We start from the raw sequence: 6,000 nt of genomic DNA on the forward strand, positions 1-6,000 counted from the left end.
TTATATCGCATTTTCCACACCAAAATTCACAAAATGGTGCACCTATACAATCAACACTCTCAGACTACCCAAGCTAACCTTCAAAATGACAAAAAATGACACATGAAACCTTTTTGAAAAAACTAAAAGGATTTTGTTGTTCAACACTAATAGTCTCCATCAATCATCAAAATTTGTACATTCAGAAAACAAACCATTACCTCTTATGTCTTTTACTGGTTGAAGGCTTACTAGGGGATGACTTGATCTCAATGCCTTTGGATGGGGTATCATCTTTGTTTATCAATGCTGGATGAGATGGCTTTGACTCTGGCTATGGTTTAGTCCTTGGCCTAGGCACTTTACCAGGTGGAGACACTTCAGCTGCTTGTCTATATTTCCTCACCAACCTCCAAGATTTTTCTAACTTTTGTTTCATGAGCCTCAAACTTCTCTTCAACACCGAGTTCCTTCCATACAAATTCTTTGCTTTTCTACTTGTAATGAGAGACCATTTGACAAATTCCTTGCATCTGTCCATTGTATTGGAGGAATCAATCAATTATTTGTTACAATACACAAGTAATTGGTTAACAACTTTCTTGTAGTTTTCATTGTATTTACAATCCTCAATCTAGACTTCTAGATACATGTGATACTCCCTCCATTGTTCAACATATGGTCTATCAGGTAACTGGGCTATTTCCTTCATTTGATGCACCCACCCTTGCTGAAATTTTGATGCCCTAGTTAAAGCCTTCTAGGTTTCACTTGGGTTCCAACAACTTCTCAACATCTATAACCTATTCACCCTTATCCTGTGTAGTAGGCTTGGGGGGTTCCTTTTCGTCCTCCTTTGGTTGAGATGCTTGTAAGGATGTCTCTTTAAGCTCTAAGTTTTGTGTCTTTAAAAAGGATATCTTAAGCTGTGATTTTGCAAGTACATCCTCCATCTTAGAAATATTTGTGTCTTCTTCCTCTATCTAGATTATTTCACTCTCTTTTTCATCTTCCTCTTTCTTAGCTTCTGGAAGAACATCAACTGGTTGAGGAGTTGACTTCTCAACAATCTGCTTGGCCTTTGACCTAGTTCTAGGTCTCAATAAGAATTGTGCATCTTGAACTATCTCTTCAACTCTCAACTCTATCAAGTGAGCCTTTTTTGTTGTAACTTCTACCACATGAACCTTTGGTGCTTGAACCTTCTTCTTTTCTTTTGTGCGTGTCGTATTACTTGACTTCTTGTTTTGTTTCTTACTCATACCTGCTTCCTTTACTACTGTCTCAACTACTGGTTCATCTTTTGGCTCTTCTTTATCTTCATAAACCTCCATGGGTGAAATATCTGCTTGAGGCAATAAACCTAAACTAGACAGAAAAATTTTCCATGAAACTTTCTTCTTTTCAAGTTCAAACATGACCAAAATATTTATCAAAGAGAAATGAAATAAACTAGACACGTGGCTGTCTTTTAAGCCTGCACTTTCTCTGCCATCCTCCCTAGGATCTTAAACAAATAGTAGGGTAGTCTCATAGTCTTTTTAGTTGTGAAATGTACCAAGAGTCTAAGATGACACTGGTAAACTCTATTGTGCCTACCCTCACAATTGAAATACCTTTGTATAACTTTGAGTATCTAGCTATGATGACGTCAAAGGTATGTGCTAGGGAAAGTTGTATCAAACTTATTTGTAAACTATGGCTTAACAAACTCTTTTAAGAATGAAACATTTAAATCATCTCCCTTGAACAATTTCTCTCCATATGTAGGGATACCTGTGGCATCAGCAATAAATCTCTCTAAAATAACCATCTCCAGGTCTCATAGCTTTACTTTTCCTTCCTTGAGGTTCAAGGCAAACAAATTGGCCAACTACACATGGTGACCTGCTAATTGGATTTTCTCATAGAAGGAGATACATCCTATGTTTTCAAATGCTACCTTAATCGTTGGATTAGAGTTGACTAGGGCTATAATTTTTGGCTCTACTCTTACAATTTCCCCTCCCTTTTTTCTTGGAGTGGGAGTCATCTACTCTTTGTACCTAGGGAAAACTCTCTTCGGATTTTTTGGCAAGGTACATGGACAACAACAACAATAGAAGACTCTGTTCTCTAGACAACAATGACAGCAAGATGTGTTTCACAGACACATTGTGCAATGAGGACAAGGGTGTACTGACACCTTCAAAGACTGCTGACAAATAACACAACCCTACAAACCTTTACCAAGACCAACTCAACATATGACATCTATCACCATTCATTTACAAAACTCTGATTTCAATTTTAAAATAAAATCTATGTGGCACAGGGCATGCACAGTGACTCTTAAACAGGAGGCTAATCATGACTTATCTAACCCTGATTTCGAATCTACAAACATTATGATATGAGTGTTAAGACCCTACCTCTAGATTATCATAAAATTGAGAATCAAGTCGTTTCAAGGTTGTGTGTCTTTGGAATGATGTTGCACAGTGACTGTGTAGCACTGTGTGTAGCGATGACTGCATAGCACCAGTGCACAGCAAATTACCCTATGATAGTTTACTCTGTCTTCGATCACTGGCTTAGTTGAAAATCAATCCATGTTCTTTAACCATGATAATTAACAGCTCGAACTCAACAATGTAGACACTGTGCAAGAGATATGGCAGTGTTGGGATGGGGTCCCCTGGGTCAATTTTGGGGTTAAGATAACCAAATTTTTTGTAAATTTTTGTAATTAATGTAAAGTATCCGCAATTTGTGGATGTGGAGTGCGTAGACGATTAGGAGTCAAAGGGTTTTATCCCCTTGTTTTATGTAAAATTTTGAGTCGATTTTGAGATCCACCCATGGTCCGCGGACCATGGCATTGTATGCAAACGTCTATAAATAGGTCTGGACCCCCTAAGCCAACATAGTAACAACATTGTTAACATTCCTATGGCAGCCCTGGCATTAGTTACTCTTTTGGAAATAATAAATGCCATACTTAACATCATTGAATCCCTGGTCACAGGTCTTACTTATCTTATTGATGCAAAGGAAGTTGACATCACATGACACTTGCCTACATGATTTCACTCAATTAGCCCTTGGTATATGCAACATGACTCTAATAGAGAAGCCCTAACCCTACATCTTTTATTAACTTTGGTCTTTGTCAGAGATTTCGCTTGCATGAGGACATGCAAGATGATAAGCATGGGGGGATGTCAGGTCCCGAAATTGTCGTGTTTAATTCACATTTTTTACCTATGCTTAATCATGGTTTTCATTGTTATTACTATCGCTTTGCACAATTATTGGGCTAATTATCTTAAATTGAAGCATGATGAGGTAATTTGTTATTATTTGATGAATTTCATTTGTTTTAATGATTTAAGAGAATTAATATGGGATTTCCACTGATGATGGTCAATGTTATGGTTTATTCCTATGACAGGTGAAGAGTTATTGTTCATCTAGCTCAGTGCATATCCATACAACACTATTCCTGCACCCTTGAGGATTCTTGCACTAAGAAAAGATTGTGCATGTTGTCTTCGGCACTTTGCACATTTTTGGAATTTCAAGTTTCTCAGGAAAACATATGTAGTTGCAAACAAACAATTGGTCAACCAACTTCTACATGCAATACATTTATGCCTGCACTAAAGAGTAATCAATTTGGGGCTTTGATAGATCGACACACTTTAGAGGAAAACTGAAGAAGTTTTTTGTCCAAAATAATTATTTAAAACTTACACATGAGTTGGAATGCACCCCGGTCACACGTGTGGGTTTCTAGAAGCAAAATCAACAAATCTGATTAAAATTCGCACAATTTTCAAATTGCCAACATTCACCTTGATTTTCGTGCAGATGGAGGTGAATCTCAAAATTATGGCTTAATGGGTTTTTTCCCAATATATAAAATTAACTAATCCTTAATAATTTTTCCAAAATTAACCACTGTTTCAGAGGTACAATGGGATATTTGAGGCAGTTTTGTTAAAAATGCACAAATTTCCATAACTCTAGGATCATGCTCAGAATTGGAAAAAAATGGAAATTATGTATCAGATCTATGTCTCCTTCATTATATATTGGTTGTACTAAAATCTCATTGATGGAAAATAGTTAGGGTTCGATTTTCCACATTGTTGTAATGGATTGGCTTATCTAAAGCCAAATTTATATTGTGAAAATTATATAAAAAACAAAGTTATGTTAGAGAACAACAAGCCATTTCTTTGTACCCTAATGTTGCTAAGCTGAGTGCAGGAATCTGAAGGTGTAAGCAGTTTCTAGGTAAATCAGGGATTTGTTTTGCAGGTTGCTAGAGTCTCTCTCTGGCATTACTAGTGTTGTGCCTTGAAGTCCACGGACTCCATATTGACATTAAATGTTGTTCCATTAGTACACCCTATATTGCACCCAATAGTAACTATTGGGTCGACATGATTTGGTCAATCCTCCAAAGCTATAAATTCACAATGTAATCTACCATTTGAGTGTCGTTTTTTAGGAGCGATTAATCTCTTTTTTTCTGGAATCTGCATAGATTTGAAGAATTTTCATCTTTATTTATGTTCTGGCATAGGTTCAAGGGTGATTTCATCATTAATAGATCAAAGATATTTGTTATAAAATATTTAATCAAACTTGAGAAAATATTTTATTGATCTTAACTCAGTGGAGATTCTTGGTTATTGGATTTTGAGTATCTAAGCTTGATTTGATTATGGAGACTTTGTTCATAATACCCTTGTGTTGGTCAGTGATGGTAAAAGACAGATGTGTGACTTAGAGGCTCATGTGCGCTTGGAACAAGGAATAGCAATATGCACCTATAATAGTTGATCTTTGTCCGTATAAGAATCATGGAGACCAATGTGTGCATTATGCATTAGTTAAGGAGTGATTGTGTGCGTTTGAAGCTAAAGAATTTGATGGTAGTGTGACAGTGCGAGTGCATATCCTCTTCAGTGAATGTGACTAAGTGATCTATGCAAGTAATAGAGTCTTAGGTAGAGTTTTTGAGGTTGATTTGTTAACTGATGTGCACATGGACCTGAGAATACACACCTAGAGTGTTTAACATAGGTCGATGGTATATTTCACAGATTTATGCATGTTTGTTGTGTTATATGACTAACACTTTGTTTTGCATAGACTTCCATGTGGATTTTTTCAAATATTAGAAGTTATTGGCTTGAGTGAGCACATTTATGTGTCGTTGATTCTTATGTTGTAGTGATAGATATTCATGACCTATATCTTATAAAGCCTTGTAGTGTTATATATATTGGCAATTGAGTGGTGGATGTTAGGGTGTTGAAGTTTTGTCTTTATGGATTTGTGTATGCTGCCATTAGAGCTTGTTGATTTGATGAGTTGAGTTGATTAGCTTGAAATGTTGTTGGTTAGAGTGTTGATTAATATTGTAGGTGATTTGATTTGAGCAAAGTTTTGTTGATTCAAATTTTATATATGCCACTATTGTAATTTGTATGTTGAGTGTTTGAGTCAAAATTTGACAATTTGATGAACTGAGGAGATTTGTAAGTTGATTTGGTTGTTTGATATGTCATAAGGGTGTGGCAGTATGTTTATTATTGTAGGAGTAGAGGACTTGTGATGAAATGTATTGGTTGTAATGAGAAAAGTGTTGAGTTAGTGTTTGTTGTCAAGAGACAAAGGTTGGAGTAGAGTAGCTAACAAAGTTTATGCAGGGTGTAGTTGATGATCTAAGGTTGTGATTGCAAGGTTCTAGAGAAGCTAACAGTGTTTGTTGCAGGGGCATATTATTGTGCAATACATTTCATTCAATAGTATATGGTTGATTTCTTAGCGTTGCAGATTTATATTGGACATGTATTTTGTGTAAAATTCATGTAAAACAGAGTATGTGATCAGAGTAGCTACCATAAGATTTGATGATGCTAAGAGTCATTGTATGTTTTTGAGGTCGTGTCATTACTTGGATGGTCAATGAGTTTGCTTCATATTTGTTAATGTATTTGAGAGGTTGTTGTTATATCCAAAGAA

This window comes from Pinus tabuliformis, chromosome 9 (genome assembly GCF_031772625.1).
Source record: "Pinus tabuliformis cultivar Carrire ecotype Pingquan chromosome 9, CPIR1, whole genome shotgun sequence".
NCBI lineage: Eukaryota > Viridiplantae > Streptophyta > Pinopsida > Pinales > Pinaceae > Pinus > Pinus tabuliformis.